A 14,756-nucleotide genomic window follows, 5' to 3' on the forward strand; every position below is an offset into this window, starting at 1 on the left:
GCCCTAACCAAACGACAAGGTACATACATCACGAAATACCAAAAAAAGTATAGTTATTAAGCAAGTACTGCATGGGATACTATTCAGATACTCATTTATCTTCATTGATTAAAAGCTTTTTAAGATGGAGACAAATCAGGCAGCACCTTCGTCACAGTTAGTATAATACAATTATGTCTAGTAGTAATCTCATTGTCTGACATGAGCAAGAAAAAAAAAAATTATTTTTCAAAAGTAATTTTTTTTCGTAATGTCATTTGAACGAGATGGGACAACGAGCATGACAACGGAAAATGCACTGGGTCGTAGGATATACTGCGAGTTGCGCATTCAGCCGATCCACAAACCAGATGCGTTCACATCCCGTCAGAGGTCGATTACTTTGCCATCAGAGAGCGAATGAATGTCTATTGGTCAGCGTTTCAGTGTATGCGTCTCAACGACGATAAAAATTCATTAGGTTATTCGTTTGGCTGGGCTCGGATCTTCCCTTATGGGCTGTTCCTCAATCGTTCTGACACAGCTCAGCTTGCAAGTCACCCATAAAGCCAAGCCCTCTTTCGCTTTGTCTGAACTGCCTAGTTGAGATGTCTGATAAGACCAGTAAGTGGGCCGATCGCACAGCGTTCAACGATTCGGCATTCAGGACTACTTGTTTTGTCATTCTGTCAGTAGCCAGCGTAGGTGCTGATGGCTTCAACTCCAAATAGTGCCTCAAGTGAAATAGCAGGCCAATATAATCTTCTTCGTTCTATTGTTGGCCGAGACGTAAAAAAAACAACACTTTTGTCTCAAACGTCCTCAGTCACGCGTGTTGCAGGCTTCCTCTATAGTTTTCTTCTTTCCCAACCATTTTTGATGCAACACGATCGGTAAATATGAGCATATGTTAAATCTAGGGCCGTTTGCAGTCTTTGGGATGTTTGTGTGTCTATCTTTTGTTTCTCTGATTTTTGACGGTGCTGTTGCAATATATTCAGTAAGGCTATGGAAAGAGCGTGAGCAAGTGAAGATGCCATGAAAATGGCGCACTCATGAATGCGCTCTGAGATGTATACGTTAAAACGTATACGTCTCAAAACGTAAAGAAAAAAAAGCTGTTATCGATGTTTTAAGAAGAGTATTTTTTTTTTTTCTCTAAATCCCTTAATCGTTTTTCTTGTTATTCATTACATGTTTGTAAGCGTTACGGCGTATGCCACAACGCCTGTGGAAACGATGATATGTTAAAATGTGTGGAAAAAAAAGGATCATGCAAGGGCAAAAATAACGAGCCAGGCGTGCTGAGCGGTTAATGCGAATGAAATACGCAAATGTTGTATTTCCATACGAAACCTATCATCGATTTGTTAAATATAATTTAAAATGGCAATTCATTTCCACTTACATCATATCCATTTTGGTTGTTTTCCTATAACCCAACTATTTGGACCAAAATGTAAGCTTTTTATATCAGAACCCTTTCACTTGCCAGCGCCATATATTCTAGATCCGATGTTTGTAAGCTGCGTGAGATGAGTTTTACTTTTTCTTGTGAATGCCAAGCATAAGGTCGAGGAATAAAGCATCATGGCAAAAGTACACTCTCTGCCTGATATTCTTAAATTTTGATTTATTGACCCAGATCTATTTATTATAATGCGGACTCGGAAATGGAAACTATTAGGATGTAATTGTTATCTCAAAATGCGTCGATATGAATTCTAAGTCTTGTCTCTTCAAATAGGCCGAAATAATTTTCAAACTATGGCGTTTGGTACAATTTCCCGGGATTTCGAGTTTCTCAAAAAAATCCTTCAATGTAAAGAAAAATATTCGATGCAGCCACGTTCATACGAATTTTCCTGTAATAGCTAGATATACCTACCTCGATGCTGAGACGTTACGCCAATCGTATCCGTCGTACCTTGATTTGAATCAACCCACGGTGCGAAATCCTGTTTCGCCTCCGCCCAACGTTGTCTGTCACAGGCAACAAATTCTTGAACGGGCAATGCTGGAGTGTCTTCCGATGTCCCGCCGCCCTGCCTTGCAAAGGCAACGGGTCGAGTACAGAGGTTCTCCAACTAGATGCAAGATGGTTGGTGAGCTGCACAAGACCCTTACGAAAAATCATCAATATCGACCCAGATCAAGCCACCACGGCATCAAATTGCTTCGAAGTCATGGAGGCGTACCCAGTGTCGCGCTGTGCACGATGCTTCGCTCCGCCCGCTGATACAGAAGTGGTAGTGCGTCCATTCGACATGAAAGGCAAAACTGTGCGCTCTTCGAAAATCAGATATCGGTCAGAGCCTGTTAGGTAAACTCAAGAACTCTTGCGTTCGATCCGTTTTCATCGAAGTGGCTCACGATCCTTGACAGAGATTGGCGCTGGTTGGCCGCAAAGAATGAAGGGCAGCTAAGCCTTTTCCTTGCACAGGAAAAGATTCAATATATTTTGGTGGGTGGAGCGTTTGAATAAGAGGGGTTCTGTTACGGGTCGCCCCACTGGCAGTGCTCGCACAAAAATTGCTAAGTAACTTTGCTTTCTACGTGTGAAGTTCTTGTAGCAGCTTTGGTGTCGTAACAAGAGATTTGGTCTTTTTACGCGTGCATTTGTTGTTAATTACCATGAAGGATCCTTTTTTTTTTTAATGGTCATGCTTTTGTTTAATCTTATCATATTATGAAAGTGTGTTCTGTGATATTTGTTAGGGTTCAGCCCGAATTCATACTCCTATTCTGAGCTTTTCAGCTGTCTTAAAAATTCACAAAAAGATATACTATTAGATTTAATTCTAGATTATTGACGTGGAGTCACTGTTGTAGGCTTCTTTCATTTAGTATCTGCCCAGTATCTTAATATGCGTATATATGTACGTAATAGGATGTGTACATATTCTAAAAATGTGGCTCTATGTCCATTCAGAACGAATCAAGATCAAACAGAATTAAAATGTGCGCCGGGGACAACTGGCGCCTTTCAGAGAGTGCGCAAATGCCGCGAATAATCATATATTTCCGGGACGTTCCGCCTGTACAAGGAAGTGGCTTAGACAAAACAGTTTGTACTTAATATAAAGGTGCGCTGAATAGAGCATTATACAGCAAAAGGATGCTATGCTAAAATACTGCTATTAACAGCATACCTGCAATTGGCCAGCGGGGTAACAATGGCCGCATGTGAGCCCCCCACAATTCTACTTGTAGCAGTCTTGCCTTGTTCGCGATTCACTATGGAAAAGTTATTTTCGAATTTAGAGAAGGAACTTTCGAGAAAAAAAAAACTACAAGTTACATATAGGTTCGAAACTAAAGCCATGGTCAAAACGAGTGGCAGTCTAAGCATGCCTTCTACGGCTTATATAAATAATTTTCGTTCCATGCGAACGACATAAACTTTGTCTTATATATATATATATATATATATATATATATATATAACATAATAACGAGCTTGAATTTTCGCTTTTGTCCTCAAGTACGATAATTCTGAAAACTAGTTGATTGTCACTGGAACTTTGTTCAATAAATTATTTTACTATAGAAAGCTCTCAATTGTGAACACAGGTAAGAGGCAGGCAAATTTTTAGTGGTATAAGTTTAAATAACATTATTCTACTTAGACTACTACTAATCCACTTGAATTTTAGCGTAGTCCAAGAACGATGCGATTTATCTGAATGAAACGTTTCTTATCGGCGTCAATAAAAAGGACGTCCAATTCCAAAAAAGACATCAAATTGCCTACGTTTTAGATGCGACGTTATTGGTTGCTAATATATAGATACGGATCTTTGAGCGGATCGTTCTCAAATGCTACCTGTCAGGTGCTGGTGCATTCTGTTATCGGAAGCGAAAAATGGCACACCCTTAATATTACTACGGACGGCTATTATCGAACGGCTTGACAACTTTTCCACCTACGCCAACAGGTGCGTCTTTGAAACAGGTTGTCCAGCTGCTAAAAAAAACCTATCTTATTTATTAACAAATTAAAATATCTGCCAAAGGATGATATCATCGAACCCCTAACTATTTCATCTCATATCTACGCATAATGAATTTCGTTAAAAACAACAGTTCACACTTGTTCATACGTGTTATACTCTCAAAGCAAATTTATCCCTGTGTGTGTCTGCAGTAACCCATGATTCTTGTCATATTTATTGAGAACATCGGTCATCTAGTAGAAATTAGGGGGTATGTAATAAAGGAAAACTTGAGAGTTTCCTAAAAGTATCTGTTGATTTACACAGTTTACTCCGGCGGTCTCATACCAACAACGAGTTTCAGGAATGAACTCTGGTTTCCTTGTGGAATCATTGAAAAGACGGCAGCACGGTGGCGATTTAGTGATAATACAATGGGAGCGCGGGATGATTGACAAGGAAACGTGGAAAACCAGATACAGCGTCACAAGATGAATACAGGGCACGACGACCTTTAAGGCCATCAAGAACTAATGCATTATGCAGACCAGGCTCCACTGCTGGGGTATTCAGCTACTAAACCGTAAGTCTCGGATGCTTTAGCCCAGGTTCGGAAGTAACTCTAGTAATACATCAAACTATTGTAGAGTACCTGAATCGAGGTAGCTGAACGATGGAAGCGCGTAGCAAAAAACGGCTTTTTAAATATGACTTTCAATGTATATACCTGAAATGATAACGAGTTTCCCATTTCAGACATATCTTGTTTAGGTGGTCCCAGCAGGACCAACAAAGATTCCACGTATGGTGGTAGATTTCTGGCAGTCGATATTGATACCGGCCCTTTTTAGACTGCGATGTGCCTAAAAGTTTCCGGTAACTATTATTAAGTAATAAATTTAAATATCTGGCATCATCGTATGATATAAAGTTTAAGATCTTTTAGCTAAAACAAATAATCTTTGCATACGATAAGGTACGGTAGGAAGATGCCATTTAAAAATTTCCCTTTGTAGCTCCTTACGCACTCGATCTTATATAATTTACGATACGACTACTCAACGGTTATAACACTGCACCGATTTCGTGATAAGACGTGAATTCTAAATATAATAATAGGCCTATATGCGTAGTGACATCCGAATCATTAACTCGATTGCCTCGCTTCTGAGATTCAACATCGGAGTTACTTGTCAGCGCCAGAACGAATTCAAGATATTTAGGCCCATTTCATAGTCTTACGATACCGCTTGTCGAAACCATCGGCGTCCATTAGAGAAATTATTACGGACACCTTGCATACTCCTGGTTTTGGGCCGGTTGATTCACCGTAAAGTAGGCCGTCCGGTAGCGTAATTCAAGAGTGCTGTTCTTTTTCTTAACAATTGGTATGCAATAAGGCCTACATTGTGTAGAAAAAAATGTTTTTTCTCATCGAATATTGGCTATACACTCGAAAGTGCTGCCTGGCACGTAGATACCAAGGTACCATATAAATGTTTCTTTTTGCGTACCGGTCATATTCTTTGAATGCCAAAATATAGTTTATCGTTCATATGTGTAAACGCACAGATCACACTCATCGAGGACGCAGTGTGAACTTCTCATAAGTAAAAACACTTTTTTTTAGCGATATAAGAATTCTAGGAATATAGAATACAGTGATTAAAAAATCTAGTAAGTAGAAGCTTGAACAGCTTCTATATAACTTTTATGATACATAACCTAAATGATGCAATGTCTCACTTATTTCACGAGGCTTGATTTTAAGGCTCGTGAAATAAGTCCTATTATCCTGAAATAGGCCTATTATTGGCATCAGTTTGAAAAGGGTATATAACATGCGATTTTTGCATTATCTTAAATATAACCCTAAATGTCTATCGAGCGGTTGCATTATACGCTGCAATCTACGAGCTAAGTATTGACACTTATCTCGAACATACACGTAACAGGCCGGTACTATTCTTTGGTAGGTATATTAGTCCATGGGAAAATAGCAACCCACTTCAGTTTAATAAATAGATGTTCATTGTGACTATAGGATTGCAGTTTGCTAAAATAGAATGCAAAGAACTTTATTACAGATATCTACCTGACGTTTCGGTTCAGAGACCTTTATTTCATTAGATCCGGTACAGTATTAGAGGTGTGCCAATTAAATTCATCCGACCAAATAGGCACATATATCATGCCTGCAGAAAGTGGCCTACGAAAAGAGCTTCAAACCTTTAAGCCCTGGGCATGTCTAAAGGTTTTCACTTTATAACTGAGACTGACGTGAAGGATTTTGAGTTACGTTTACTTTTAGGCAAATGAAAAAGGTCGATAATTATCTACGGTCTACGAAGATCTACGATTACCGAAAATCACTAGTACCCTATCTGCAGTTTGTGGGGGGTCACAGTGATCATCCTAGCCGTTCATTGCTCAAATCGATTGTCACTGCAATATGCAAACGAACCTTTATATTATTTAAGATTCTAATAGGAAAATATCATGGACAGCTGTCAGATCGTCTCGATCATAAGTAATTCTAGGGACAAAAATCAACTGGTAGACAAGGTACTGCAAAACTGTAAGCAAGCATTTTTCCTTTTAAGCGGACAGCGTGTACATGTTCCAGGCTTGTACAATAAATTTTTCACATATAAGACCCTCATTACTTGGATAATTTTTTCCATAGTAGATCATTCATTTACGAATAAGTTCTTTGTTCAGTTTTACGAAACTTTACTGAGACGCAGGGAAAGCATTACTGCTAAATTTGGAGGTAGAAATTTCTCGAGGATGCTTCGTGGAAGTCTGGCACCTACTATAGCGAAAACAAAAGATTTCTGAATAGTATTCGTACGTCCTGTACACGGTCAGCACCCCTTGACTTACTTCCACTTGACAATACGGTTGGACCTCGAGCCTTTCACAAACAGAGCGCTTCTGACAAATAACGCAACAGTCAGAGCGTGATCGTTCGACGGTCAGATCAGACGTTCAAACTGGCATCCTCGTGTATTAAGCTCAAGATAACCAACTCGAGTAATTTTATATGATCTGATTTAATACTTTGGGAGCGTGCACCCTTGCCAGAACGAACGGATATTAGTTACGACACTATAATTTCACTGAGATAAGTGTCTAAATAAGTAATATTTATCAGGTAAATCACATAGTGCATACTTTCGTTAAATTTAAAGCAGATCCTAATTGAATCATTGCCAAGCAAACCTAGGTTGCAAGTACGAAGCTCAATCAAGATGGTAAGCCTAGGATTAGCGATTTCTTCAGTCATCCGTATGCAATGAGACCAATAATGCTCGAAGAACCCTGTTACTAGCGATTCTCGATATTTATTGATACTATCCCGTATACAAATGTCAGGACGCAAAACAAACGATATCAGATCAACGGATCTCTTTGTTAAGATAAAGAGTTTCGAAAGGGCGCTTGCGCGTGTCAGAGAATCTATCAGGTAACCTCAATGTAATTACTTTCGGTCAATTGCCTTTGTAGACGACTATCTTGTGTGGATTCGAAGAGTATCTACTAACCACATAAGGAACGCTTCATCCATAAGTTTCTCGATGAATTTTCTTAACCTGCAGAGCCGGAAGCAGTGAGACGTTTTATGCGTTTCCTAATAACGCGATATTTTTTGTTCACATTCAGGACATATCTATAAGCTGGCTTCAATTATCATTTGTTCGAAACGACTACAGACTACTTCGAACACGATACGCCAGCGTTTGAAAAATGAACTATGAAAATTCAACGCAGGATTTCGAGCTGGGTGGTTAATGGAATCACCAACGAGCCTTATCTGTCCTAAGAATGAGAATTATATTTGACGGTGTATTAAGGATTGCCGGCAGGACGATGATAATGTTTTGCCCAAACCTGTATTCTACTTAGGCTGAATGACACATTATTTGTGTCAGACAAATCACGATCACAGCTACAATCGAATAAACGGTAGTAATAATCGATATAATATTATTATTATTGTGTAATAATAATAATCACCTTTAGAATTTATATAAACCGCTTCGTCAATAAGTAGATTAATGAAGATAAATTGTTCACGTGTCGCTTGCCCCATCGTCGTTGAAAAATGGACGACGACGACGACGACGACGACGACCACAACAATGACGATAACGATCCATGATGTAAAGGAGAGTAAAGGCCAAATCGCGCCATGCTGTATGATAAGAGAGATAGACCGGCGCATTTTTAGCTAGCTATTCGATCTGTTTCGAAAAATCGCGGTCTTACGGTACTGTATCCCTGTCTTCCGTTACCTGTATATTGCCTGATATTTCTTAGTTTGGAGATAGTGCCGCAACCAATGAGTGGATCTGGAAAACGTTCAATAAACAGCCTTCATTTAGTTACCCAATTAATCGCGCATTGCCTACATCTCCATGCCGCCCCAGTGTTGTGTAAAATAATGTCGTATTTTTCGACTTGGCTATCTGTCATCGAAGTTATACAATAAGCGCACGAGCAACGCAAAAGGGATAGGTAGAAAATCTTAGTTGTCGATAGTAAACTATCTTCCTTGTATAACAGCTGCGTAATACTTTATTTTTCGAATTCTACGTTCGACATCGCCGCTACCCATTCCATCACACCGTTTGCTCCCAGCACGAAACGAACCGTGTTTAGGCCGGGATTCGAACCCACACTACAACAGGTCCCCTAAGGTTAGCATGTAAATATGTTCTTTACCAGGCTATTACTGGACATGTGCATACCACGTGGCACGCTTTAGCTTACTAACGAAAAAATCTTACCAATATCCCTACAATAATAGTTGGAGTGTCGTCACTACAGATTTCAACGGCGACACGGATCATTCTACGTAGTTAATTATTATAATTAACCTTATTTGTTTATTTAAAGTAATATATATATATATATATAAATGCACTCTGAGATAATAATAATAATACGTTTTAGGAAAGCCTACGTATGATCGCAAGGCTCCACCGTGTTTCATTAATAAAATCGATTTATTCATATTTATTTTACTTCCCTAGACCACGTCAATAATTATAATAACGTGAACAAACAAATTTTTACTATAAAATAGTTGTCAATTTGACATTTTTCAAACAGCTTACCAAATCGTTGTGTGTTTAAAGAAGTTCGTTCTAATCAGCAAGTTATTAGGTCCAATTATTATATGGCTAAAACATAGGGTCTTATCGAGCTTCGACGACACTACCGTAAGAAGAGATTCCGTTATTACTGTATAACCTTAGCAGGCTGCTTGGCGGTGCTGACAAACTATATTTGCGTGTATCCTGTATGAGACATCGTATCGAAACTATTACGGAACAACGAAATTGAGGCAGTCTGCCGCAGAGCCGATCCATGTCGTTCAAACTAATTGTTTCCAAGCGTGTATCTATTTTACAGCGGCGTTTATTGAGACGCGCTTTATGTAGATGTTCCGCTATGAGGGCTACCTGATTTACGAGTAGAAAAAACGTCTCTGTTTTCTGGTCAAGAAGGAGTTTAATACACCATTGTCCAGTACATTTAAGGTCACTCGGTAAAATTTGCTTGCATAGAAATCTATTGCTCTCGGAAAAAGTATTTACGCTAAAAGAAAACACATTCGTTAAGCCAGTCGTTAACTTTTAGCTCTGTAGGGGCCAATCAGTTTAAGCTGAACTAGCAATTAAGCGTTCTTCCACGCGCCGTATTCCTCAAAGACATCGCCCGAGAACAGCTGTACTGGTTAGTCAGTGCAAAAACATGGCAATAGCTAGTACATAATGCATGAGAGATGCTGCATTATCAATTGGTGACGAACACCATCGATCTGTATGAAAGTGCTACTATCCTACATAATAACGTTTTTTAAAAAATGGTGGTCACCCAATCCGACGATAGAGGACCGCTGTCTCAAGCGAACAGTCATGATTCGCAAAAACTACTACATGTTGCCATACCATACTCGCCTCTTATGAAGGTATCTTTCAAAACGGCCGATATTCTTAATTGAATCGGACAATTTCCACACACTAGACGAAATAGAAATCCGGAGCTTTTTTTTCCCCAGCATACCATGCTGAGTGGTTTGTTACCGCAAGGTGATGTAACGTTTGACAAAATTCGAAGATGTCCACGGGTGCATTGCGTTGCACCTGTGCTTTCGGTGGACGACGTACGTTCAGTTGATCGACAGTGTTGAAACGAAGTGCTCGTAGTGCTAAACGTAGATTGCCGACGATGAGACCTACAAACCGTCGTAGAGGCTTGATGTGATTAAGAACACATGAAGCAAATTCTCCAGCTGGCAATACCTAGTGTATGAATTAAATTTCATAAGCGATTTTAGAAAAAGACGTAGTTTCGAAGCGACGTCAGCGGCGAAAGCCAACATGTTGCAGCCGCAGTCAGTTAGATACGATATTACGTCTGTGTAAGAATCAGTTACGTTTACGTTAAAATTCTGTGGATTTTAATGGGTATTTTTAAACATTTCTATTTGTTTAGCGCGAATGTGTTTTGCGTATCTACGTGCATCAGTAGCAACAAAACTTTGTTCCATTTCTCCTTGTACCGGCAGATTTGACAACTGAGAAACTGACGCAACTAGAACATGAAGCGCTTTGACGACGCTCAATTTCTAAAAATAGAGCCCGCAAAGTGTCGTTCCAACCCAATTTGATCGACTTAAGCAGAACTAATGCGATAATAACCATAAAATATTACCTTCTTCCCAGGATCAAGCTAGTCAAGAAGCTATATTTGTGTAACTATGCGAAACTCTATTTTTTTTAACGTGACCGCGCTGTATGTAAGAGCGAAGAGATTCATTCGAAGATTCGTAGTAAGCAATTTCTATTTTTCATGGTATACTTTCGAAACAACAAGGTTATATCACGTTATAATTACAATTATCGAGGAAAATTTCTAAAGCATAAATAGAGTGGCCGTCTTCGCAAAGCTTAAGCGCCAAACTAAAATCCAATAGTAAAATGTAAGTAGGAGTAATCAAGATAAATATTTCTACGTATATAATAGATGCGTGTCAATTCCTGGTGAGTTAGTAACTTTGAACTTGTTTTTCATCATTTACACAGACTCGATGGTACGAACTAACAAGATTATTATTACTAGCACTAGCAGCTTGCGATTGTCGCTCGCGCGACTCTTCTGGCTTGTAACTGTGGTGGCGAACTATAATGTAATGGTTATAGGACAGACGCTATCAATCAGGCGTAGCTATATTTTATATAGTTTATTCCAGCCCAGGACACAGCGTTAGAGGACATACCGTTTACTTTATTATCCGTTTGTAGCTATAATATTTTCTTCTTTCATTGCAATCTGTTAATGGCCACATTATCTTGCGGCAGTTGTTTTGTGAGCCTGTTCTAATACTGACAATTCGATTAATATAGCAACGATTTCAGTAATTCTACTTCTCTGATTCATTTAAACATGAAACATACAAATAAATATCAGAGTGTTTGTGTGATGCTGCAATAGTAACTAAATTTAAGGACACTTAGTGAAATGAACTGATAGAACTGCGAACCCGGTCGTGGACACATCTTGTGTCGTGATGTCACCTGGCGGCCTAAAGTAGGCTTAACGACTGTACGAGGTGTAGAACTTGAAACATTTAGATAATACAAAGAACAGTCTTAAATCAACTAGCTTAATTAGGTCGGTATTTCCGCCGGCAAGTGTAATTTGTACGGTGGTTCCAAGACGATCCTCAGAGATTCAGATCAATGTCTTCAGTAGGACCAAGCAGTTTCCGCTCCTCTACAGGCGTAAGTCCTGTTTGTTGTGTGGCGGCTGACTTTGTATATCAAATCGTCAACTAGAGCTTCTGCTGAGCCGTCAGTCTTTACTCGCTCTCCATGCAGTGAAAGCCGCGGCTCTATATAACTCGTTCACTATAGAACAACACCTATCTGGGAGCTTGCCCCCGTCTGTTTTCGTGATACTTTAAATACCTACGTAAGTTATTCAATAAATAATGTTTAGTGGATAAGTATGGGTATATTAATATATATTATGTTCATTTGACGAGCATAAGCCATATCAGGTAACCGATAACTTTGTCAATTTGTAGTTTACATTCAACAGTTTCACTTGATTACTAAGCGCCAGGACTTCGAATAACCGAAATATATTTAGTATTGTCAGTACTTTCAACGGTTGCATTTGGTACCCGGGTTCTCTACGGTAATGGCTCTATCTAAAATCGAGTAAGCGTAAGTAAGAACAGCCAAGCAAAGCGCTATGAATTGGTCGTTGTGTGGTGCTACATACGTTAATGAGCGCTTACAAATAAATCGGCATATATTTACACATACAAAACAAAGTCCACATATGTACATGTATATGACTATATTTTGCCATTGCTGATTGTCCTAATGAAAAGACTCACATAACTATTACTAATAAATCCGATGTTGCAATAACACTTCACTGACATACACTACTCCGTATACGATGTCACACAACTAGCTTTGCTCTTGCGGTATGTTATCGCTGAAAACCATATAAGTTAGTGCCTGTGCTTGTATTTCGGCTTTACTACTTTTGCTCATAATATTTTAGCCATCAGTAGTTTACTTTTCAGAAGTTGTGGAAAAATGGGTTCATAGGTAATACAATAATGGGTATATAAATGAATACATATTTAATTAGTGAAGTCGTCCCTGTGGGCCTGGTGTCATTGGAGAACGATACTTACGGACTTCAATTCAAACCTTAAAATCAGTCTATAAGTGTGTCATAGTGCTACGGAACTGTTTAATTGCAGAGAGCTGATTTTAAAAAACAATAGCTGTACGTTGGGTGTTAAAGGTATCTAGAACTGTTGAGCTTCCATCCCTACCCAAACCTGAATGTTAAGGTGTTCGGAAAATAAGGATATTGCCGAGAAACACATTTCACGCTTACCTTAACAACAAGTCAATTTCTTATGTATTTCGCATTGCCGTCTACCACTTCTTCCATTTTTCGACCACTGTACTTACTCTGTCTCAGCAAAAATCTGTAAATGTGGTGTTAAAGGACTCATTCAGACAGGTTTTGGGATTGTCGTTGATAAATTTCATTTGTCAGTGAACGGAAAATTCGGTAGCCTTTCGACGCAAGGCACGAGCGACAAACTGAATGCGAAGTAATCCCCCACTCAGATTTTGAGGAAGCAGGTTTGAGGACTTTCGTCACGTGATTCCTGGCACTGCTGTGAAGAGGCCTCGGGTTAATGGGCTCTTTTTTTGGATGGCCTTCCGTCAATGTAACTTGGCCACACATAGACTTTTGTTGATTTTTTAGTTTATTTTAGCTGTTTTTCGATGTTCAAGGCCCTTTTATTAACCATACCAAATATGAATTAGTCTTTCGACTAAATGCCAAAAAAGCACTTGTCATTCACCAAGAACATTGGTACCTAAATTCTAAATACGATTCCGTTCATTACATAACAAAATTATAACACGCCCGTAAAGAAGAAACAGAGCATGTAAACAGTACATAGACGTACAGAGAAGGGACAGTGGAGAAATAAAAGAGTGACTGAACATTTAGGAAAGAAAGAGCCATTACTTTGGTGCAGTAACCTGAAGTGGTCGAAAGAAGTGGGGTCTCTCTTGTGAAAGTTTGCTTGGACAGTAAACAGTGCGAAACTATCTTTGACTATATCCTTCGATCGCTATTGTATGGCAACGAACTGCACTGCCGTGAAATGGGCACATCAGCCCACTACCAGCGCTGTATGTATAGCTTGACAACATTCAATCATTTATCTTCATTATATTTGTTGATCATTTCGTTCACCCTATACATACACAATACAAACGTACCATAATTGAGCACAAAAATAGCTCTTTAGATTTCTGAAAGTTTCTTTGCGCCCCTAACAATATACCGTATTTTTATGGCTGGAATGTTGACGTCTGGGAGTGTTTTGTTAACAGGTCTCCCTTTGATTGACTCAGACCTTTAACAGAGTTAGGGAAGGCGAGACAACGAAAAAAAGTTTAACAAACGGTACAAGCAGTCCGTATTTCGAATTTACCATTAGAAGGATCGAAGTTGAGGCCGTATTAATGTTGTTAGAAAGAAGTCATTATCTTTATGTTAGACGACAGGCTTTAGTCAGATGATGTGATACAAGCAATTCGATTGTCGAAAGCTGCGTTTTGTGAGCTTTTGTCATCGCTTTATAAAGTTAAATAACTGTATCATCGCTTAATAAGTGCTGCCGGCTGAACAATTCTCAAAAATAGCTCTTTGGGAAATGTCGACCAGCGCCGCCGCTAACGACCTACCTGTAAAATGGTTGCAGAATTTACTCAGAAGCGGAACCAAAAATTTGCACAAATCAATGAGGGCTTCTGCGACCCACGCGCGGCAGTACGAGGCCACGAATCGAAGGGAAACAAATCAGTTAAACTGATGCGTCGTTACTCGCTCTGCTGCCCACGGGCTGAAGAACAGATAATGAATACTCTGCATATGTAAAATACGATGATAGATATGATGACTTTGGCTGCCCTTTTATACCATCCTTGAGACTCTTGGTAAATTGTTAAGATGGACGTTTACAAATAGAAGTTGCTCTTACGAATCATATAACACGAAGTGTGCTTATGTTTCTATGTTCGACTTAAGCTTGTGGTATTGTGTTGTTAACCTGACTACGTGGAGCGTTTGAGCATGGACTGATGATTCACGCGACGGAGATCTTCAACCAAACAGAATTAATAAGAACGTGATTTTCTTGTTAGCACGTTAAGTATTTCACGATATTATATAGCTAAAACTATTTAGCATCTCGTAAAAGTCATTGGATAATTA

The 14,756-nt window shown here is 39.2% G+C and overlaps 1 long non-coding RNA gene across 8 annotated transcripts in view; it reads right to left on the reverse strand.

Moving 5' to 3' along the window:
* The window catches only part of LOC147755822 (uncharacterized), a 27,958-nt gene extending 17,860 nt beyond the window's left edge, over positions 1–10,098 (reverse strand). For 3 of the 8 annotated variants that reach the window (XR_015326206.1, XR_015326205.1, XR_015326204.1), the window contains exons 1-2: positions 9,884–10,091; positions 7,935–8,269 (exon numbers count right to left, since the gene is read on the reverse strand). This is a non-coding gene — a long non-coding RNA (uncharacterized LOC147755822). Of the gene's footprint in view, positions 1–3,233; positions 6,360–7,237; positions 7,511–7,934; positions 8,270–9,883 lie in introns of those variants that run through there. The other 5 variants (XR_015326209.1, XR_015326207.1, XR_015326208.1 and 2 more) reach the window with 5 other exon arrangements.
* Positions 10,099–14,756: the final 4,658 nt, after the last annotated feature.

The sequence above is a fragment of the Varroa destructor genome, unplaced genomic scaffold, assembly GCF_002443255.2.
Source record: "Varroa destructor unplaced genomic scaffold, Vdes_3.0 BEIS01000004.1, whole genome shotgun sequence".
Lineage (NCBI taxonomy): Eukaryota > Metazoa > Arthropoda > Arachnida > Mesostigmata > Varroidae > Varroa > Varroa destructor.